Here is a 25,226-nt window from a genome sequence, read left to right on the forward strand (position 1 = left end):
GCTAGCTGTTTCTTGAGACAAAGACCGATCGTCTATGTTCAGAGCTGTTCTCCAGAATAGATAATGATTACTTATCTTGCAGTTGATGTGTGTGTCTCCATATATTATCACTGAATTCTCGCTGCGAATATTACTTCTGCAAGCTCAGGTTGCGCCTGACTGGCGTACTACTGCTCTCGGACTCCTCCGTTAGACTACTCCATCAGACTGACTCTTCTCATTTTATCTCTTGCTTATATACCGTCTAAGCTGCGGCTGACCCTCGATAATAACCTTTTGGGATATTTGCATTACCTGGCTCCCTTGACACGTAAATATTTTAATGTTGGATTTCTCCTAGAGGTTTCCGCGCGGTGTTACCACTTACGTATACCGGAAAGCTTCCGTTGACGTTAGGACGTGTATCCCTTGGTGCAGTCTCAAATAGTCCCATCACGTGTTTGGTCCATGATCTGACGGGCTACTGAAGGTCCCTGCTTTATATAACATATGGAAAACTTCTGTTGTCGTCCAACTGCGGTTCAAATAATGTCTTAATGTGCGTGTTTTGATCGTTTGTATGCGTCTTGTCTCTCTCCCCTTCAGAAATATCCTCCACTAGGGTTTGTCAATGCTTAAACTCTGAGGCTTCTGCCTTCATGAGGTGACAATTGTTCTCCGCTCATTTCATCCGACAAGTATTGCTTAGTAAACTCATTATTAATTTTTTTCTTGTTACTATACAATATTGTGGTACCTTCTTAATGTTAGTTTAGGAAGTAACAAAGATCTGACATAAGCTTCACACACACACCCACACTAACACTCACACCTATGATTTCAATTCCAACACTTTTACATGAAATTAAATATGCACAAATGAGAAAAGTAATCAGTTACACAATAACTATACATTACAAATCAAAACATCAGAACCTTTTTTATAAAAGTAAACATCTCTAGCGAATTCACGAAAACACTACTAGTTTACAAAGAGGTTCCAAAACTGTGTTGAAATTCTTGCTTTTGAAACAATTCAAACATATAAACAATTTCAAAATCCCACGACAATTCGCAAGTAAATGATATAACATAATGTTAAAAAAATAAATGGAATGGACATAACAGACTAATTGTACAAAGAATTCAGAACAGTCTTGTTGGAAAAGAAGAAACTTTTGTGATATATATAATTCACAGAACTGTTTACTACACTGAATTAGAGACGGCACGCAACACACAGGATAACAACCTTTTCCATGCTTCTGGAGACATTGGTTTAACACTATTAATATGGGGACGATGATTCACTGTAGCTTGTCTGTGGGAGGCGAAGGTCAAATTGCTCAAATTCTCCGTCGCGTCTCATCCATTAGTGACAGCTGACGTGGGCATAATCAAGGCTCATTAATGTGGAGTAAGGCTCTCAGTATGACGTTGCATTAGCATATGCATACGTCTTCTTCGTCGATTGGACTGCAGGAGTCCAGTCTGGGATTCCTGTCTTGGCTGGCGTCACATTGAACCCATTTCATCAAGAAGCTCTATGGGTTGTTGCATTCTGCATGTACTATAAAAAACCGTAGTTGTACTAGATATCGATAAGGATATGCTGTAGGAAAATAGCTTTGAAAAGTGATATTGCAATGGGTTAACCGGATATGTCATTTGATCCCATAGTTCACGGACTGAAACAAAGAATCGGGTTATCACTGATTTGGCATTCTGGATTAGTAGAGCTCCACTTCGTGTGATGTGAGCTCCTGTCTATGCTTGACTTCTGCTGCCGTTTACAGAGTCGCTTTTGTCATTTTCCAAGCTCTGCTGTCGGCAAATGTCGTATCCCCTACCCAGCCGTCAGCGTCTACCTTGGTGGATGAATTGCAGCCAACTGCTGTTGTCTGGCTGTGAGGAAACCGGTATTTAGAGTCAACGCACCCCTCCACGCCAGACAGGGTGGCGCCAGAGTTCTCTTCCTGTCTTTGCGGTCTCGTCCTGCAGAAAGTGGGTTAGCCAGCCCTTACTTTCGCTTTCGCAGCCACTGGGCATCCTACAGTGGTTTCCTTCCGGTCTCGCGAGCATAACTGAGACCCGCTCGCCAGTCCTGCGTTGTCTGCAGGACTATCTGCACACTACTTCCAATTAAACGTTACATTCTTACAAACACTTTGCATATACGTAGTAAATCGGGAATTAACCTGATTAAACGTTACCCGAAAGTATTCCTCAGGAAATTATTTATGAAATTACATTATATATGTTCAAATGCGCCATATCCTTCAATAGTTTGTTTCACTTTTATAAAAACGAAATTCTTTGGCGCAGCACTCCAAGAGATACAAGAAATTCTATATTTATTTACTACTTGCAATAATAGGAATATATTTCAAGGTGAACGTTTAGCACTTTATGATAACTTATGTGTACAATCTAGTGAGCTATGCTAGCGTTTTCAATAATTTAAAATGCGTTAACCCTTCATCACCAAGATGCTGGTAGAATCGCACATGCTGTCATGCCCCTATGTAATATTAACCTAATGGAATTATTCTCACGTTTAGACAGGACGTGGGATCAAATGGCTTCCTGCCAATCATGCTTATTCCATCTACGTCCATTTACCTCCATTTGAGTACCTGTCGATCGACTATTTGTGTGGCACCTTCGCCTTATTGCTCATCACGTAGTCTCTCTCTCGGACTGGGTGTCGCTTTTGCTTTAAACAAATTAACAACAAAGAAACAAAAAAAACAAAAAAACAAGCAAATCCTCATCTCTGAAATATTCAAATGCAGTGTGGAACAGACGTAGACAGAATAATTGTAAATATAAAGCTAAAATATTGAGACAAATTCTCTGTAACTCTGTATGCTTCCTTCGTAAATTTGTCTTTTCCGTGACAGGTTTCTCGTCTGCCATTTGATATACTATCAACATAAATTACCTTCCTTTCTTTTCTCTCCTACGTCGGTGGTGTCGTATTCATCTACGTAAAAAAAATACATTCATTAAAACATACGTCATCCTTTGTTTAAATTAGTATAAATACATTTACAGCACAATTGTTGGCTAATTGACATGCATTTATTATAAAACACTGTCTTCTGTGTCTTCAGTCTTTCGACATCTCTCATTGCGGAATGTTAAATATGGCCTATGTTGGAGTTTTGAAAGAGAAAATATCTCGTCAACTGGAGGTTTGAAAATGCCGAAGTCTACTCTGAAATGGGACTGTCAGTATTAACTGAGGCCTATGGCAGAATGATTTGTAAACACATGTCTCCCAGTTTACTTTGTTATAGAGGGGCTGACACGCAGGTGCATGTCTCAAAACACTGTCATGCATACTGTGGCTGTTACATGTGCACTGTCAGGTGCCATTCAGGGAGGATCGATTCTGTGGCGCGTCGTGTTCTCCTTGACGATACCTACATTGTAACGGATCCCTGGCTTGTGTTAATGCATTGACGGTTTGATGTAATTTTAATGCTGGTCGTCATGATCCCATTTGATAATGGCACATAATAATGAAGCGGAAGAATATTTTTAAAACTACAAGATGTCTTGGACCAAGGATTACACGAGGAGATAATCGACCCGAATGGGTCCTGGAAACTGTTAGCAGGGTACGAGAAATCATTGAACCCATCCTTCGTCGATGGGTATGACAAGTCAGACAGTATCGGACTGATAATCAGGTGGGCAATATCGTCGACAAAACCACAGTTAGATACCATTAGATTGTAAAAATGATGCGCTAGTGTACATTACACGAGGCCCACTTTCAGTAATAAGGGAAGAGTTGGCAATATCGGGCACTCGAAGACACCCTAGTACTCAAAAGGTGCTGGTTATCTTAAATCTGCGTTCTTCGCCTTTTTCTCACTCAAGAGTCGTATTTTTTAACACATAACAGAAGCAAAACGAGGATAATGGAATGTAGTCGAATTAAGTCGGGTGATGCTGAGGAAATTAGATTAGGAAATGAGACACTTAAAGTAGTAAAGGAGTTTTTCTGTTTGGGGAGCAAAATAACTGACGATGGTCGAAGTAGAGAGGATATAAAATGTAGACTGGCAATGGCAAGGAAAGCATTTCTGAACAAGAGAAATTTGTTAACATCGAGTATAGATTTAAGTGTCAGGAAGTCATTTCGGAAAGTATTTGTATGGAGTGTAGCCATGTATGGAAGTGAAACATGGACGATAAATAGTTTGGACAAGAAGCGAATAGAAGCTTTCGAAATGTGGTGCTACAGAAGAATGCTGAAGATTAGATGGGTACATCACATAACTAATGAGGAAGAATTGAATAGGATTGGGGAGAAGAGAAGTTTGTGGCACAACTTGACCAGAAGAAGGGATCGGTTGGTAGGACATGTTCTGAGGCATCAAGGGATCACCAATTTAGTATTGGAGGGCAGCGTGGAGGGTGAAAATCATAGAGGGAGACCAAGAGATGAATAGACTAAGCAGATTCAGAAGGATGTAGGTTGCAGTAGGTACTGGGAGATGAAGAAGCTTGCACAGGATAGAGTAGCATGGAGAGTTGCACCAAACCAGTCTCAGGACTGAAGACCACAACAACAACAACCTTGTCACGTTGTGTGTTTATATATTACCACACATAAGAGTAGACCCTGATTTTAGCAATGTGGTGCGAATGGAAAGGCGCGAAAAAGAGCTGCGGCTTTATTAAGACAACATTCTGTGGACACCTGATTTCATTGCGTGTCGATGTCACAAGTCTGTCATTTGTGACTAGCCACTTATGCACTGATGTTTAGTTAGCGAATGCACGTGCTTTTGAAATCGTTTTCGACATTATAGTTCTGTAAATTGTCCAGCGTGTCGTATCCACCGAGAAGTGCCAAAAGTCGTAGAAAAATAGTAACAAACGGAGATTAACGTTAAGTCTTAGTGCCCGGCGTGGACAAGTCGTAGGGCCGCAAAGAGAGCAGGCCAGTCAAGCGCCAGCTTGACGATTGGCCACGTAGAGTGATAACGTTGTATGCTATGAACACAAAATGATCCTAGGACATTAGAGATTATCACTGAGATTCATAGCTCCAAGTGCACGCAGTACATATATCAAGAACACCAGTTAATCCAGCATTACCTGGATAGACAGGAAACTTGGCACGAGAGGGGCAAAGAGAGTCTTTGGTGGGGACACCGACACTTCATAAAAAGCATGTGGCAGGCTTAGGACGCAGTGTGTGATCATATGAGGAGAGCCTCACTCCCCCAACCCAACCTATTGTAAACTACTGAAGGGCAGCGCGCAATTACAGCCAATGATGTGGTGAGACGCCTACGGGGTCACCTCACCTCAGGTGCACGCATGGTCGAAACAGAAATCCGAACAAGTCAGTGAAGTCAAGTGAAGTGAGAAGAACATCCAGGCAGGGAAAGCCAAAAGTAGCTGCAGTAGTATCAGTGCAGTTAATGAAAGCACAGGTGAATAGGTGAAGTCAGTGTATCGTATGGTGGGTTGGGCCTCAGTTAATACTGACAGTCCTATTTCAGAGTAGAAGGATCGGTGCTAGCCAGTCACCGCCTCTGTGCTAAGACTTGGCCTCTTTGGTGGTACAACTACTTTGGGCAAGTAGAGCAAGAGTTAAAATTCTTTCCTGAATAAATTTATTAGTTGCAGAACACTTCTAGTTGATATTTTTATTAGAAATGCAACTCCTCCAGCTGCACTTAAGTTTTCATATTTATTTGGCTACGGTACTAGTTTCGACGTTGCGTCAACGCCATCTTCAGGCCCGCAAACTTTGATGATATCAATTGTGTGTGACTGAGTATTAGAAGTCCGCGGTGAGACCAGTACGTGGCTCCATGTGGAGCACGTATTGGTCTCTCCGCGGACTTGTAGTACTCAGCCACACACAGTTGTTTTCTATTTTAAAATATTGTGACTGAAGCTTTATCGCTTGATGTATATTATATACGTGACATGTAAGTAGGGTTTCTTTTTTGTATTGCTAGACAATACTTACACTTACAGAATATTTTTCATAAAGTTTTATACTTACGTTATACGCCAGTTTGAGTGTTTTACTTCTGATGAAGGCACTCTTAGTAGTGCCGAAACCTAGATCAAAAGACTTTATTTTTGCGACCGAGGTCTGAAGATGGCGTTGATGCTACGTCGAAACTAGTAGCCAAATAAATATGAAAAATTAAGTACAGCTTAAGGAGTTTCATTTTTAATAAAAATTGTACCAGCTGATGTTCCACCATCTACAATTTAAATGTGGATGTGAGAAGACTTATACTTGAGGCTATTTCAAGTCACTTCCGAACGAATACCTTTTGTAACGAAGGATTTAAAAACTTCTTTAAGTGTAAGTATTGTCTAGCAATACAAAAAAGAAACACTACTTACATGTCACGTATAGAATATATATCGAGCCATAAAGCTTTAGTCACAAAATTTTAAAATGAAAACAAAAAACGCAAGCCACTGTGGGTTGCTCACACATGTCGAGCTACAGTAGCATCAGACTTGAGGCGCCCGCGTTAGCTATTGCGGGCAGGTGAACACTACACCAAGAGTGCAATCTAGTAGCCACCAATAAAAACAGGCTACTGAACATTGAAAATATAGACAGACAAGTATTATGATGAACATTATTTAGTACATGAAGTAAAAGGCAATATTTTATCTAACAGCAGCAGACATGGTAACAATTTGTGTACGTAAGTTCTTAGAAGTAAAGTTTAAAGGTTTAAAACGGTATTACAGAATTAAAAATGGAGCTGAATGACTCAGCGAGTAAAAAAACGGTATAGCATGAAATGTAGTTGATATAAACCATCTGATGAACAAAATATTATGAATCGACTTAGATAGCAAAAATATTTCGGAAACTGCAAGAAGGAATAGGACATCAATATCAAGTAACGTCTTTATATCGTTGAAGAAGCTTTTAATACATAACTGTAGCTGCTCATTAAGAATAAGACCTATTCAACCAATAATAGTTTGATATTTATTTTATACGTGACATGTAAGTATTGTTTCTTTTTTCTACTGCTAGTCAGTACTTACATTTAAAATACTTTTTTCCTAAAATTTTGAACTTACGTTACAGGCCAGATCGAGTGTTTTACTTCTGATGAAAGCACTCTTAGTAGTGCCGAAACCTAGGTTAAAAGACTTCATTTTTGTGGCCGAGGGCAGTTATTGCTTTAACTTTAATTAAAATGCTTCTAATTCCCCATTTAGGACAAGCTTCTCAGAAGGTTTCCCTTAGTCATTAGCGGAATTCCGAAACTGGGAATCCCTCCTAAGGACTCTTTGAGCCGCACTGCAGCTAGGTGAGATGTTGCTGTTATTGTCCTTAATCCGGAGACAGGTTTGATGGATCTCTCCATGCTACTGTATCCTGTACAAGAAATTTAGTCTCCAGATAACTACTTTAACCTACATCCATTGCAACCTGGTTACGGCGCAAACACACCTTTCCTTACAGTACAATATTAACTTCCTGGACGTCTTCTGGGATATTTGGTTGAAATTAACGCATGTCAACAGAAGCCTTCTCTGCTCTCAGAAGTTGGCAATGAAGAATCAAAAACAAAGATAAAAAAATCTTAACGAAGTAAGCGATAGGGACACTACAAATGTCAATGCAATCATCAACGTTACCGGATCTGAATATACCCGTAACCAAGATTACCTATTTCACTGGAACGTTTTGTCACGAATTTAATTGAAAATAGTTCTCATCCTCCCGTTTTAACCAAGATTGTTGGGAGGTGTCCCTTGATTGTAAAGCAATTGCTGGAACAGGAAATATTTCGTTAACTATCCCCAGTTGGACGTTCCTACGCACTATTATGCTCTCTGTTAGCAGGCTGAATATTATCTAAGTCTACAATTGGCCTTTAGTCGGCCAGATTGTTTTACAAAGACAGTCGAAGGTTACAATAAATCCGTTCAGAGCAATTCGAATTATTTATTAAATATTTGAGTGACAATCAAGAAGAGACTGTCACTCACTTATTTTAGATCCGATTATTTAGGAAATAATGTTCGCCATCGACTTCTCTGTTGTTTCCCACAAATTAATTGCTCAAATAAATGAACAAAAAGATTTGTGGGAGACGCACCGCTTCCACCGAGTTTGCTATTAACGTAGAAACTGCATCATGTGGGATGTCTCGCGCTATGGGTCTGCATGCGCTGCAGCATGGTTTCCCAGCTAGAGTGCGAGGAATGTGAAAGGGGAGGTGGAGGGTGAGTTTTGGACGGGGGATGGGGGCGGAGCGAGGGAGGCCGTGAGAGCGCAGAGAGGCGGAGTTTCAATTTCGGGCTTCGCGGGTGCTGCGCGGGCCTCGCGGCCTCTCCAGTCGCTTTCCGCGACCCAAGCACGCCGTCCTTCACCCGGTGCACCCCGCCCCCATCCACCCACCCCCCCCCAACCCCCCTTCCGCACCACAGTCTGCTGTTATTCACGTTTGCTCCTCGTGCATTTTTTTCTCCTCGGCGAGGCTCGTGAGAAGGCAGTTGCAGCAGGTGCCGTCCGTTTCCAAGGAGACGCAGGTCGTCACCCACTCCTGCCCTCCCATAACTTGGGGTGTAGCGGAGGACGTGCCCGAGTGCGCCATCTCTGAACGTAGCAGCTGCAGGGGCGAAGGCTGCTGTTACGTATGACAGGTGAAAGCTTTAGAACACTGGTTCAGCACTTTGAAGTAACAAAGAAACTTTGTGAGGGCTGAAAAGCGAAGCGAGTTCCATTATGGCCCGAACGAATTTTCGCTTTGCAGCGGAGTGTGCGTTGATCTGATATTTTGGGGCTTATTAAAACTTTGTGTCAGACTGGGAATCGAACCTGGACCTTACTGGCTAACGTCCCGGCAAAGACATATGTACCAGGATCAAGTTCCGGTCTGGCACTCGGCTTTTCTCTTCCAGGAACTTCCAGATCAGTGTGTAAGAGTATTACGTCTGGGACATTCGTACGTTTTGTTTAACTTGTGCTACGCAGTGAGTCTGACATTCTAGAATCTTCGGTAGGCTATGTGTCATTTTTCGGTAGCTGGAGCGTCTGATAAACTATTCCTTTTTGCATTTTACTTACAACACTATTTATTTAGTTGTTCGGTGATGAGACTTCTAAGGGAGACGACGTACAACAGATTACATCCAATACAGGAATATACTAACGGAAAACAAATCGCACCACAAAATAGTAATTAAGCATAGTAACAATATTATGGGAATACATTTGTCTCTAGGTAACACATTTAAGCGATTAACAATGCAAGATCGCGGCTTAATGTTAGCACGAAATTAGCCGTTGAAATTGTGAAATGCTGATACGTTAACGCTCCGTGTAACCGCCAGAATGTTGAAAGCAATCATGCAAACGTGCGTGCATTGTGTTGAACAGGTGCCGAATGTCGGTTTGTGGGAGTTGAGTGTAATTCCTATGGAGTTCCATGCCTATTGCACTTGGTCGGTCAATACAGGGACTGTTAATGCTCTTTGTAAATGAGGCTGAAGTTGTCCGATGATGTCCCATATATGCTCGATTGGAGATGATCTGATAATCGATCAGGCCAAGGCAACATATCGACAATCTGCAGAGCATTTCGGGTTACAACATCGGTATGTTGACGACTGTTATCGTGTTCGAATGCACGACCTGGATGCTGTTCATGAATGGCGGCAGAACAGGTTGAATCACCAGACTGATGTACAATTTTGCAGTCCGGGTGCATGGGATAACCGTGAGACTGCTCCTGCTGCCATACGAGATCGCACCCGAGACCACAGCTCCAGGTGTAGGTCCAGTGTGTCTAGCATGCAGACAGGTTGGTTGCAGCCCTCGTCTGGCATCCTTCTACACACGGTCACCACTGGCTGCAGATGCAGTAAGCTGCGCCAGAGCCACAAACCGAGTACGAAGCCCTCTCGATAGCGCCATGTGGCCGTTCAGAGCCCGGTCTTCTTGTGACCATACATTCCCGTGATCACTGCTACCAGCAATCATGTACGGCTTCATTCCTGCCAAGCCTGTCCGCAGTAACGCAGAAGAAACACTCAGATTGTCGAAGCCCCATTACAACACCTCGTTCCAACTGAGTGAGGTCTTGATAATGTCCAATCTCAAAGGTACAGCCTGTATTTCAAGCAAACCTGATTTGCATCCTCACCGTGGCGCCACTCTTATGCGGCTGGTGGAAATTTGGATAGACATTATGTTTTAGATGAACAAACACGCCTACCAACTTTCTTTAAATCACACAACTCCCTTTTCTTCGCCAGTGTAATACACATAATATTGTTCATTACGAGTCTGTAAGTAACGGCAATTACACATGATCACGAACCGTTATAAATGACAACATGGTGTATAGAAATTTAGTTTGCCACTTCGCAAACTGAATGTTCGTAGCTATGGCGTCCACATCCTTAATGTTGTAATCTCTTCTGATAATTTGTCATTTCGAAGAAGTAACCATTTAACTGATCTTGTTTCTTTCATTAATCTACTTTCGAACTTTACAACAGTATCCCGTACGATGTCAGTTCACTTATACTCTAATCAGTCACTTCAGTTCTACCCAAAGCAGGAAGGCTAATGGTACGCAGCACTGACGAAAGGGTGCCTGGGAGTGGACCGGGCAAAATAAGGACTGAACGTCATTCGTATCAAGATTTTTATTAACGCTCCTCAGGAAAAGTAACTTTACCAATTATGTCAACAGGACCTATATATATCAAGAAAAAACATCCGATTAGATAAAAGAATGTAAGAACAATTGCCCATAATCGATGAAACAATCTCTCCAAAGATTCTTTTCCTATGTTAAAAGGATAAAGGATTAGCTACAAAACTCAAGAAAGCTCCAAATAAGACTCTTCAATTATAAGTATAGCATGTTAGAAGAACAGTCTCCAAAACAGGCAGACAATAAACCGTTTTAGAATGTGTTGGACTAAAATACAACAGATAATTAAGTTTTACCCAAAAGTAGCTCATTAAGAGGAAAACCGAAACAATTAAGGCTGCTTCATATCAAACTACCACGCGTCGGGCACTGTGGTCCAGACGAATGTCCCCGAAATTGCTTATGGCAGGCTCAATACGTTGATCATCACACTCTTCCTTTTCTAAGGAACTAATGGGTACACACCCCGAAGAAGAACATACGATGATAGCCTGATTAACAGGGACGTAACTTTTAAATAAAACTAGTAAATACTTTAGTCATCACATTTCAGACTGGCATCGCAGCAAAAAAAATGTGGTAAGTCGCTTGGAGATAATGAGGTAACTGCCCAAGGCTACCTTCCCCACTGACACCTGATTGTAAGGAAGTTCAATGTCCAACCAGGATTCAGCTTCAAATCTCGCTTCGAGCTGGAAACGGTAGACACTTAAACGTCTCGTGATACGAAACACATAGATGAAAGGAAGACGTGAACTGTTGGCTGGTGAACCTCAGCTACGTTGAACACAAGCCTGATTTGGTATTATACCCCATCGAAATGCTCACATCAAAAAAAGTTTTGCATCACCTCGGTTCCCAGAACTCCTAAAGATAGACGTTGACTATGGATATTGTATCACAGACACAGTCGCTTTGACTGTTCAGAGATGCCACTAGACCCGCCCAATAATGTAAACAACAGTGCATGAGGAGAGCCTATTAAATGGAGGCGGTCCGACAGCCGATCAGTTCCAGTCATTCCACCAGGAAGGAGGTATACGGCTAGAGTTGTCCGTAGTTCAACCATACCTAGACAGTCAATACCGCAGTTCGGTCGCGTCCGCCTTGTTACTTTGTGCCACCAAGGACCCTCAACAAGGGAAGTGTCCAGGCTTCTCGGAGTGCACCAAAGCGATGTTGCTCGGACATTGAAAAAATACAGGCAGACAGGAACTGTTGATGACATGCCTCGCTCAGGCCGCCCTAGGGCTTTTACTGCCGTGGATGACCGCTACCTAAAAATTATGGCTCGGAGGAACCCTGACACCAACGCCACCATGTTGAATAATGCTTTTCGTGCAGCCACAGGACGACATGTTACGACTCAAAGTGTGCACACTTGGCTGCATGTTGCGCAACTTAACTCCCGATGTCTATGGCGAGGTCGATCTTTGCAACTACGACACTGTGCAACGCAGTACAGGTGGGCCCAACAACATACCGAATGGACCGCTCAGGATTCGCATCACGTTCTCTTCACCGATGAGTGTCACATATGCCTTCAATCAGATTGTCGTCGGAGACGTGTTTGGAGGCAACCCAGTCAGGCCGAACGCCTTAGACACACTGTCCAGCGAGTGCAACAAGGTGGAGGTTCCCTGCTGTTTTGGGGTGGCATTATGTGGGGCCGATGTACGCCGCTGGTGGTCATGGAAGTCGCCGTAACGGCTGTACAATATGTGGCATGACCGATAGTGCAACGATATTGACAGCATATTGGCGAGGCATTCGTCCCCATGGACGAAATTTCGCGCCGCCAACGTGCACATCTTGTGAATGACTTCCTTCAGCATAACATTCTCGACTAGAGCGGCTAGCATGTTCCCCAGACATGAACACTATCCAAAATGTCTGGGATAGATTGAAAGGGGCAGTTTTCCGACGACATGCCATACCAAACACTCTGAGGGATCTACGCCGAATCGCCGTTGAGGAGTGGGACAATCTGGACCAACAATGCCTTGATGAACTTATGGATAGTATGCCACGACGAATACAGGCATACATCAACGCAAGAGGACGTACTACTGGGTATTAGAGGTACCGGTGTGTACTGCAATCTGGACCACCACCTCTGAAGGTCTCGCTGTATAGTGGTATAACTTACAACGTGTGGTTTTCATGAGCAATGAAAAGGACGGAAGTGATGTTTATGTTGATCTCTGTTCAAATTTTCTGTACTTGTTCCGGAATTCTGGGGACCGGGGTGATGAATAACTTTTTTTGATATGTGTATATGGAACAAGATTTGCCCCCATAAGGTGCATAAGCCTGTGGACTCCAAATAACTGAAGAAAGCGACTTGGCGATTTAGTGCACAGAGCGCCAAGTAAAAAGAAAGTAAAACAAAAAAGTAAAATAAAATATTTTGAACGTCACAAATAACGAAACATTGAACGTAAAAAAATTTACATTGCCCGAAGCAGACGAAAACCACAATGATTGAAGCCACACATTGAAATTACAGTTCTGTGACATCTACATCTACGTCTACGTGATTACTCTGCTATTCACAATAAAGTGTCTGGCAGAGGGTTCAATGAACCACCTTCAAGCTGTCTCTCTTCCCTTCCACTCTCGAATGGGGCGCGGAAAAAACGAGCACTTAAATTTTTCTGTGCGATCCCTGATTTCTCTTGTTTTATCGTGATAATCATTTCTCCTTATGTATGTGGGTGCCAAGAGAATGTTTTCGCCATCGAAGGAGAAAACTGATGATCGAAATTTCATGAGAAGATCCCGTCGCAACGAAAATGCCTTTGTTTTAAGGATTGCCACTTCAATTCACGTGTCATGTCTGTGGCACTATCTCTCTTATTCGCGATAATACAAGACGAGCTGCCCTTCTTTATACTTCTTCGATGTCATCCGCCAGTTCATGTGATGCGGATCCCACACCGCACAGCAGTACTCCAGAATAGGGCGGACATGCGTGGTGTAAGCTCTTTAGTAGACCTGTTGCACCTTCTAAGTGTTCTGCCAGTGAATCGCAGCCTTTGGTTGGCTCTACCCACAACATTATCTGTGTGACCTTTCAAATTTAGAGTATTTGTAATTGTAATCCCTAAGTATTTAATTGAATTTGAAGCCTTCATATTTGTATGACTTATCGCGTAATCGAAATTTAACGGATTTCTTTTAGTACTCATGTGAATAAATACACACTTTTCTTCGTTCAGGGTCAATTGACACTTTTCGCACCATACAGATATCTTACCTAAATCATTTTGCAAGGCTAGGCGCAAATTGAGACGCGTATAGCGCGTGTGGCGCGACGCAGCGCACCGCGCATTTTTGTAACTTCACTGGTTCAAAGGGAACCGCGCAAATTGCGATGCGACGCGACTGGGACGCGACTGGGACGCGACACGCGCCTGCGCCGGGTCGCGTGATGTTGTGGTTGTGGCACAGTATCTCGCGCAGCGCATTGCGCGTGCCTCGCTAGCACCGTGGGAAATTTGAGGCGGGGAGCGGAAAAGTAGCCTAGCCATATGCTCACATCGGAATGGCGCATATGAGCAGTGGTAGTATTGCCCATACGATAAACTTAGCCTTACTGTGTACTAAATTTTATTGCCTTGGGTAGTGATTCGATTTTCGCCGTGTAAACGCGCCAGCTTTCTTCGTTAGTACATTATACTTTTCTGTTATTTATACCTGTATAGTTTTGTTTTGTTTTATTTTTCTTCTGTCGAGAAAAATGTATACCTCAGTAACTGATGAGTCATTGGCCGCTGGAATTGTATCTTATGCCTTCGCGATCTTTTCAGATCGCAAGAAGGGACAGAGGGTACTGAATAAGGAAGCAAGAAATATCATAAAATCGTGTGATTAAGAAGCAAGGCCGGAAAGTAAAACAACGTTATCTTCTCGCTGCCTAGTATGGTGGCGTATCTGTACGATCTGTTACAAAAATTTAGAAAAGGATAATCTCCACAGGTGTGATCCCTTTGTGCTCCTGGTAAAAAGCGTCCAAGATCTGAAGTATAAAAGTCTCATTGTGATTTCTTGGATATGGATGTAATAATGTAATACGACACACTGTACTACATGCATGTGAACGTCACATTTCCACTGCGAGCCAGAAACAGTCGAAAAGCAGTCACAAATAACAAAGTTTTAATTGGTTCACTGTGATGAGAAAAAGCATTTCAATTGTTGCATGCACACTATCAGCATTAATAAACTAATTATACAACATGCTACACAATGAAGAAAATGGTCGGTATTGTTACGGAAGTAGGAATAACTTAAAAGAGTGTCACGATTAGATATATTTATTTGGTGAAATGTACTGCTGACAAAGGCAGATCTACTTTCATGACAATGTTTTTCGAACTCCAACTCACAAGGCACACATGGCTAGCTTGTCCACTCCTGTCGCGCGCTTTATCCTCCCCTGCTGACAATACAATGACCATTGTGTTATGCGACATATCAACTGTTTATTTTTCTCAATAACAACAATTTTATTCGCGATCACACATTGTCAGTTTGGCAAGCCGTAGGTGAGTAACCAGTATCTGGCATGTGCCTATCATTCCCCCTGAAGGAACGCACGTCATTGTTTTAATACTGCTCAGATCAAGAGAAGGAATAAAATCCTTCGGTAATTTTCCATTCCAGTCGCTCAGTGTTAAAAATACGGTGGGTTACGGGGATTCCACCAAAATTCCAATAGAATTGGCAATCTATTTTTGGGTAGTTGTTAACCTTTTCTCATTGGAAGAAGCATCAGCGTTTGTGAGTAACGGAGACGTTTCTCTTGGTGACTGGTTTAGTTGTACTTCCTTTGTCACAGTGTAATTTGCCGAACTCATCTCACAGCTGCTATTGAGACAGAATTTCGAAACGGAGTGCCCCATTAAACAAGTAATTGGCAATCACAGAGCTGAACAGCTTACGAAAAACCTCATAGTGTCGGTTTGCAGTAACATAAAAGAGGAAATTTCCTGTTTATTTTCATACTAGGAAGCTCTCGTTTCGGTAGCTGTCGATAACTACTAAAAAATTGCAGTCACTGGAGTGAAATAAATAAAAAGGTAAGTATAAGTACTGACATATCGCCATAGATAAGAAAGTTCCGTGTGTTTAAGAATTGGCAAAACACTCTCCTCCTTGTGTGCTGTCATCCGCCAAACTTTCGTTTCGATGTGTCGAGCGGTTTAGGAGATATGGGAGATGTTTCGAGTATTTCATTCTAACGGGCGTGAGATCGGAAGTGAGCGCGCTACATGGGATCCATTTTCTCGAGATCGGAGACAGATAGAGACCTCCTCCAAGTCTAAACAAAAATTGAACGTCTTAGCTAAATTTCATACGCAGCAACATATGGTGTAATACACACCAAACGCAAAATCATAGCGACCCCTAATTTTCGTTGCAAACTTTTTGAGTTTTGCCTACTGTCTTAGTAAAATGTGTACATCACAATAAGAATGGTCATTAGCGAGATCGTGGGCACTTCGCCACGAAGCTGACATACAACGCTACAACCAAGGCAAAAATCAAATATTTTCAGTGAATAGTTTCTGCAAAATCGTTTGAGGAAGATAACAGGTTGCGCGCGCTTCTTTTCTGCCAGCGCAGAGCGTCGCCAGTCGGCGCGTGCGAAGTATGGTCTACTCTTCGCAATATGCGCTGGACCCGCGCGACTCGTGCGGCACGTGCGTGTCGCGCTGTAGTGTAGTGTCACGTCACACGTGCTATACGCGTCTCAGTTGCGCCCAGGCTAAAACAGGAGGAAGCAAACATGCGCAGGAACCGATCCGGTCACGGTTATCATGCTCGCAGCGTGGAGCGAGGTCAGTCTTTTCGAATGCCGCGTTGTGTCTGCACCACAGCAAAGAACTAAAAGTGGCTCGTCGAACATCCACATCCGCTGTGTGGTGAGACACATTGCGAAAGCTTGGAGTCGCCGGGACATAAATGGACGACAACGACCAACCACCTACCAAAAAATCTGGTCAGCAAAAGAAATAATGTGCCAACTCTCATTTCCGCTGCACGTCCCTTGTATCTAGAAAATGCTGAGCCTGACAGACTTGGAAGTCACACAGATGGCAGAACAAACATCCAGCCAGTTGCCCCACAGACCTGTGCTGTCTGCGCTACACCGGTCATTGTCTCTCCCCGGAAAAAAGGTCTTAACTCCACTCACGGCATATATGCCACGCCCCATCCCCCGCCCCCTCACGCCAAATATCATGTTACAGGAGACATGGCACGAGCTATCGATCGTGCAACGTTTCAGTTAACACTCGCTCTTTCTGCGTACCCTTAATACAAGGTATCTGTAATTAAAGTTCCAGTTTCAAAACGTTGCAGAAAGAGATCCACCGCTCAAATTTGACTCCAAATATAAACATCGTATTGTTGACGCAGGGGGAAAGACATGACCAGAAAAAACTTAACCAGTAGATGGCGTTGTAAGCGTCTAGACGTAAATGGGGTCGACTATAAATGACAGATGAATCTCAATATAACGGCTACAGATTGAGTTATACACTAGACCATCTATACTGTTCAGTGTTCGTTGAAAGATACGAAGCTCTTGTGGCTTTTCCCCTTCGATTTTTTGCGTGGATTCAAGTCCCGGTAAGGTCACTGGAGTAATAAAATCTGGTATGAGAGCTTTGATTTTCTTTCGATAGGAACTGGGTGACGGGGCTGGCCACCTGAGGGACAAAAGCAGAGTAAGGCCTGCTAGTCGCACCACATGGGGCGGCCAGCGTTTTCGCCTTTTGTAGCGAGCAGGGTGCCTGCTACGTGGGCAGCGTTAAGGCCAGCGCCTCACAAATCGTTTTAGTGCTCTGGGACCCGCCGCCCGCCTTCCAGACGAAGCCGGACGGGTGCAAAGTCTGTGTCATTCTGGAAACTTTCATGTCTGTGTCCATGGGGGGTCGACAGTATGGCACCAACATGGACCTCTGCCTTCCAACAGCCTGAGGAAGTTTTCTGCCTATGCTTTCCCGAGTGTAGACGTAAAAACGCCATCTGCTTGGTGGACCAGTATGACGTGTGCTGACGCAAAACAGCGCACTCAAAATATAGGGGGGCGACCTGCCATAGAAGGAAACTTTGTTGTAATGGCTGGGAGTGGAAATAAGTGGCATAATCTAAGGGTATGATTGGCAACTGTTTGGAGTGCAGTGGGGGCAAGTTGCTAATCTCTCAGTGTGAAAGCGAAGAGAAGAGTTGAGGCGATTGACTTCTGAACAGCCAGAGAGATCGGTCGTGAATAGATTCTGTACTGCCGGAGCGAACATTAGAGTTCTTCACTTCTGATCAGCAGAAGTGCAGATGATCAGGTGATAGTAAGAGTCAAAACTTTATGGTCCACTGTGGACCAGGCAGAGCCTGTTACCACTTGGTGACAACAGTCGGTTGTGTCTGTCGTATCGTGCTTGTGATATTTTGGTCTGGGCTTTATCCCTGGGTGCAGACCGCCACTGAGAGCAGGTGCAACATAATCCCTGTGCTCCGAGCTGTCGGCATGCTGCCCGACTTGCTGGTGGTAATGTGCTTGCCGCACCGGAGCAGTAGGGGGACTTGTCTAATTAAATTGACCCCTCCCAGCTTACACTGTCGCCTTTTCGCCATAAACAGCTACAACTTGCATGAGTGAGCTGTATCAGCGGCTCACATTTCCGACCAGTCCTGTTCGTAATAATCAGGAGTAACCTGTTAAGGTACATTCTCACTCACAAAGTTCGTACGGCCGTCATACGGTAAAAAAATACAATCGCAACGACCATATTACTATCACAATCGCTCTTGGCTCTACAGATGCACACAAGTATCCACATTAAAACCTCTACTGGCTTTACAAATCGAGGTATGGCATTACCTCTGAATGAATTGGCTTTTCCAGACAAATAAGGCAACACTGAATATAGTCGGTGATCGCCGGAGTGTATATTATCAGACCAACAGTGCAGTCACACGTCGCTGACGATGAAACCTCGTGATAAAATCTAATTTAGAAAGTGATTTGGCTAAGAAACGTGGTAAGAAACTGGTATTTGCAATTCCCTCATGCTGCCGCTAGATATTTCTCCAGTATTTGTAACGCATTCTGTCTCGATGCCATGTCAGAGGTTCTGTGATACACTCCTGGAAATTGAAATAAGAACACCGTGAATTCATTGTCCCAGGAAGGGGAAACTTTATTGACACATTCCTGGGGCCAGATACATCACATGATCACACTGACAGAACCACAGGCACATAGACACAGGCAACAGAGCATGCACAATGTCGGCACTAGTACAGTGTATATCCACCTTTCGCAGCAATGCAGGCTGCTATTCTCCCATGGAGCCGATCGTAGAGATGCTGGATGTAGTCCTGTGGAACGGCTTGCCATGCCATTTCCACCTGGCGCCTCAGCTGGACCAGCGTTCGTGCTGGACGTGCAGACCGCGTGAGACGACGCTTCATCCAGTCCCAAACATGCTCAATGGGGGACAGATCCGGAGATCTTGCTGGCCAGGGTAGTTGACTTACACCTTCTAGAGCACGTTGGGTGGCACGGGATACATGCGGACGTGCATTGTCCTGTTGGAACAGCAATTCCCTTGCCGACCTAGGAATGGTAGAACGATGGGTTCGATGACGGTTTGGACGTACCGTGCACTATTCAGTGTCCCCTCGACGATCACCAGTGGTGTACGGCCAGTGTAGGAAATCGCTCCCCACACCATGATGCCGGGTGTTGGCCCTGTGTGCCTCGGTCGTATGCAGTCCTGATTGTGGCGCTAACCAGCACGGCGCCAAACACGCATACGACCATCATTGGCACCAAGGCAGAAGCGACTCTCATCGCTGAAGACGACACGTCTCCATTCGTCCCTCCATTCACGCCTGTCGCGACACCACTGGAGGCGGGCTGCACGATGTTGGGGCGTGAGCGGATGACGGCCTAACGGTGTGCGGGACCGTAGCCCAGCTTCATGGAGACGGTTGCGAATGGTCCTCGCCGATACCCCAGGAGCAACAGTGTCCCTAATTTGCTGGGAAGTGGCGGTGCGGTCCCCTACGGCACTGCGTAGGATCCTACGGTCTTGGCGTGCATCCGTGCGTCGCTGCGGTCCGGTCCCAGGTCGACGGGCACGTGCACCTTCCGCCGACCACTGGCGACAACATCGATTTACTGTGGAGACCTCACGCCCCACGTGTTGAGCAATTCGGCGGTACGTCCACCCGGCCTTCCGCATGCCCACTATACGCCCTCGCTCAAAGTCCGTCAACTGCACATACGGTTCACGTCCACGCTGTCGCGGCATGCTACCAGTGTTAAAGACTGCGATGGAGCTCCGTATGCCACGGCAAACTGGCTGACACTGACGGCGGCGGTGCACAAATGCTGCGCAGCTAGCGCCATTCGACGGCCAACACCGCGGTTCCTGGTGTGTCCGCTGTGCCGTGCATGTGATCATTGCTTGTACAGCCCTCTCGCAGTGTCCGGAGCAAGTATGGTGGGTCTGACACACCGGTGTCAATGTGTTCTTTTTTCCATTTCCAGGAGTGTATATCCACTGGGTTATAGGTGAAGGTTGATTGAGAAGCATCACTAACAGTAGATGGTGTGCTGATTGAGGTTGTAAGAAGTGTATACAGGCTTTTCAGATCTCTAGTGTTACGCTAACTGGTACAAATGCTGTCTGGGATATGGAATCAAGTCTTTCCATTCAACCACATACCTGCACTGGATCCTATGGAGAAGATACTGTGCAAGCGATACTGCTATGCAAGCGATATTGCTGTGTGCTTGATATCGAGAAGTAGCGCGTAAATGTTATGATATTCTTGCCAACCATGTGAAATTACATAGTTCTTTTAAACCCAGAGTCTGGAGATGGATGTAGAAAGCACGCAAGCAAGCAAGAAGATCGATGACAGAAACAATAACGCCTTTGTGTCGAGCTGACCCTGTTTTTGTACCAGAGTTCGGAGAGTGACATCGGACCACTGAGGGCGCTCTGGTCATACTTCAGGAGCAGATGACTTGTGATCGTCGGCATTGGTGGATGACTGCCCGACCTTGCGGGAAATATCTAATGCTGCGAGGAGTGTACATGGTGCCTGTGCTTATGCTCGCTGTCTTTGTGGTATACGTACGAGTGTCCAGCGGTCGATAGCTATAAGCATGATGCAAAAAGGGCGATTTTGTATAACGCAGTATACGAATTATATGTTTACTATATCGATATGGTACATGGAGATCGGTTTCATGCTGAAATATTCAATCTTCCATTCTCAGTGGCAGAGCAGTGTAACTGAGCAAGAGTCTTTTCATATTTGACGATCTGTAGGTCACTTTTGCAGGGTTTAACTGTCAGTGCAATATGGCAATCTGTACAAAATAGTTTTGTACAAAATAGTTTTGCACAAAATAGTTTTGCCGCTGAGTATCTTGTCTGCAGAAAGAAAAAGGCGGACAGTGGTTCCACACCAGCAGCATCAGTGATTTTGAGGGTAAATTCAGTAAGTGCTGATCAGAATGCTCCATTCATTCGACAGACATCCTTTGTGCTTGGACATAAAAGCCTCTATATAGTGGTGAGAACGTCTGGGTTTCAGAGATGTTTGTTGAAAGCAGGAGTTAACGATTTCCGGGAAGAGTAACACTTGATGGACACGGTGCCACGTTAGGACCATCAGAAGCAATGCTTTTCACGTTATTGTAGGCTATTTCTGTAAACAGGTCCTGTTAGGACAAGAATTTCTATGCAGACAGGTTGAGACATTACGAAAACTCCTACAAAGGCGACTATTAACTATTTCGGCAACACTTTACCATTTCTGTGAGGGGCTGATATGTGATGGACGGGGTCTGCCATCAGGAGCCTTAGAAAGATTGCATTCGATGATGTTCTGGACCATTTTCATAAACAGATTCTGAAGGCATTGCTGAAGATTTCTATAGCGCATGCAGAGGACTTGGCTGTTAGTTACGTAGACATGAGACATCAGTATAACACTGACAGCCTTTTAGTCGCCCCTGCACGGATGAGTCGCTATACCGACATCTCTCGCTTGGAAATTAGGCCTGCACTGACCCAGCTGGTACACTTGGTGGCTGGGTAAACGTATGCTGCCAGAAGCCTCTCGCATGTCCCATTAGGATCGCTATGGAAAATGCACCATGTTCTATTCTGTGAAGCATTGCAACAGATTTCTATAGTGCGTTCAGAGGGGAGACTTGGCTCTTATTTGCATAGACCTGTGACATCAGTATAACACTAATAATCTTCAGTCTTTTATCTACACCTACGGTGTTGAGTTCATGCGCAATTAGGTCTTAACTGGAAAACAGGTATAAAGGCATCGTGCCAGCAACGGAAAACACTTTCGTTTCCAGAGGGTGACTTGGCTCTTATTTACATAGACATGTGAAATCAGTATAACACTCGAAGAATTCTAACTGTATACCCGAAAATAGACACGACTTTCACCTGCTGGCTGTAGACGGCAGCAGCCTGAGGACAATGACTTGTGCTCCAGCATTCATCACTCCAGCGGTGGCTCGAGTCCGAAGTCAGCAGCGTCGGTGCGTGCGTGCATTGGAACCTTTATAGGGAAGAGTTCGCTGGAACGTCACGGTTGACGATAGTTTAAAACAGTTTATTTCGTGCACTGAGTCTTTGTGCACTGCATTATTTTCTGCTGTTTAAGCATTCTAAGCGTGTTTGCAGAGTCGTTTACATTATTTTGACAATTTACGACTTGTCTACATGTTTGTAGATCAGTGTACTGCATTTTTTCGGCAATTTACGAGTTGTTTGTGTGTCTGTACATTAGTGTACTGCATTATTTCGATAATTTACGAGTAGGTTGCTGGTCTGAAGGATGTGTATTGCGACCCCAAGCACCTAAGAGTGAGTGTTTTGTATCATTATAATAAATAAACTATTTGAAATCCATCCATAAATAAAGTGTTCAGATATAAATAAAGTACATTCCTTCCTCTTTCCAGCAGCCCAGCATAGGCTTTCTTTTCCCACTGGTTTCCTCACAGACCGCCATCTTGGATTACATCTTGAAAGGGATGACAGTGGCCAGCGGTGGCAGTACTGTGTACTGGGTCACTGGGACCTCATGGTGAGTGCACTAGATGGACCTACTGCCTCAAATTGTTTAAATGAAGATTGCCTGCAAAATATAGACTTACGTCCATCCTATCCAGCAGCCCAGCACAGGCTGAGTTCCTTTCCTGCCAGTTCCCAGGAAGAGGTGGCGGTTGGATGACAGATTAGTGGTCGTAGCCCAACTGACCTATTTTCCAACCATTTTCTTAGGTTAGTGGAGGTAGCCCAAGTGACTTCTTTTTGACATAATTGGAACTTCCCGCCATTTTCTGGTGGAGGGGTGGGGAAGGCGAGGGTGTTAGATTAGTGAGGTAGTCCAATTGACCTATTTTCCAGCCAAAATTTGAACTTCCCAACGTGATGCCACTGTGACATTACAAAATCTATCGCCGCCATCTTGGATAAGCTATATTGAATAAATTTGGCAACAGTGTAGAGTAGGGTGACGCTCTTTTTGCCCTACTACTTGTATTAACCTAAATAATACGTATTTCTTTAATGAGTTTAGATGACATGCCCACCTCTCAATCCCTGCAACTCGCAACGTGGTTCGGTAGTCAACAGTTGTGCCACTGTTAGTTAGGTAAGCCCATCCAAAAGGACGATATTGTACCACATTGGACCCGAAAACTCGATTTTTAGTTCTAATGAAGCCAAAAACCACATAAAAAGCAAAATGACTTCGGTTTTTCATTTTTCTGGGGCGAAAAATTGCATAAAAATAAAAATGACATCAGTTTCTAACTTCCCTGTTGTCAAAAACCGCATAGAGAGCAACATAACGTCAGTTTACAGTTGTTGTAAGACTGGCAAAAGACAAGTTCAATATGCTGTGCACCTTTTTCTGCCACATGTTGAAATCGAGAAACAACATATTGCGAAACAGAACAGAATGTGTAGGGGGTCACGTTCAGAATACGATCTGCAATGTGTGCCTTCAGATCAGCTACAGTCGAAATTAGAGCACTGAGCACAACATCTTTCAGATAATTAAGCCATAAATCACGTGCATTAAGATCACATCATCTGGACGGCCAGGCTGTTGGGAAATGACGGCTGATAACTCTAGCATTTCCGTAATGCCTCTGCAGCAGCCACGTCACTGGCAGTGCGGAGGGGTTCCATCTTGCATAAAGATGATCCTACCCATACGTTCATGCCGCTGAAGGGTTAGGATACGTTGGTGCGCAAAAGACTCTCATAGTAGTTACCAATGACAGTACAGGTAACAGCACTTGCAAGACTCATCTTCTCGCGAAAGTACGGCCCTATGATGCCATCTACCCGCATCACACAGCCCTTTTGAGAATCTTGCATGAACAAAGCAGGACTTCTATCGTCAACTGAAGACGCAATCACTACAGCCAGCTGACTTCCCATATTTAGCTGGGTGGTTACTACGAAGAAAACATTCATGCACTGGATTCTCGATTACACCACCACTATACCTTTGTGAAAGTATGGGGTGGTATTGTCATACATTAAGTCACTAGACCAGAAAATGTACGAAACAAGCCTTCAGATAGCCTTTCAACATTTATGCAGGCGTACAGCCGAGTATTCGGCAGCTTACGTGGTTTCGTTTCAGCAGAACAAGGTGCCGCCACACTTCACACACGATGATGGGAACCACATCGACGTACGGTTTGAACTACAGCTGATTAGTCAGTATGGTTCTGTTTCATGGTGAGCTCAGCTTCTACAACCTTTGAAGGACGAAGGGTACAGGACTTCGATCCATGTTCATATGATTTTGGTTGCTAAAACCGTGGCAGGAGTGGTGCGCCAATTCTTGGGATTATTGGCCATCTCTAACAGTTGATGGTGGGTGGCTGCACGCTATGCTGTGATCATGGTGGTCGACATTTAAAAAAAAATACTGCAAGGCAACAGTTCTGCATTTCTTACGTACTGTACTGTACACTGATTGATTGAAACTGTGATAAAATTCTAAGTGTTTCATCTGAAGGTTGTTGTACTACTTCATATTTTGTGTCGAACGTTTTGGTAATTACATGTTACAAATCTTCTCAGCAGTGTGAAATTATTTTCATTGAAACTGGCCATTGAAGTAACAAACTGAATCAATAACGATTACATTATAGTACTATGGCTATTCTGGTCCAGACGACTTTGTTTAGTAGACATTCTGACACTCCAGGAGCACTGAGCTAGTGATATCATCCATATCAGTGAGGTGGTCAACGAAATCGTCGCTCTTATAAGTAATCTCATCATTCTTATCAGTCAGAAGTCAGGACACATTGCCTTTCTCCCTTATCCTTCTTCCTTATCTCCAGCCAATCACACTGTGGTGTTAAAATTGAAACAACCAATAAACACTCCAAGATGGTGAAAATAGCACAGTACTGCTAATGGAAAATTAGTAACCCCCTCCCCTCCTCATCTCTGACCAGTCACT

Source organism: Schistocerca piceifrons, chromosome 7 (assembly GCF_021461385.2).
Source record: "Schistocerca piceifrons isolate TAMUIC-IGC-003096 chromosome 7, iqSchPice1.1, whole genome shotgun sequence".
Lineage (NCBI taxonomy): Eukaryota > Metazoa > Arthropoda > Insecta > Orthoptera > Acrididae > Schistocerca > Schistocerca piceifrons.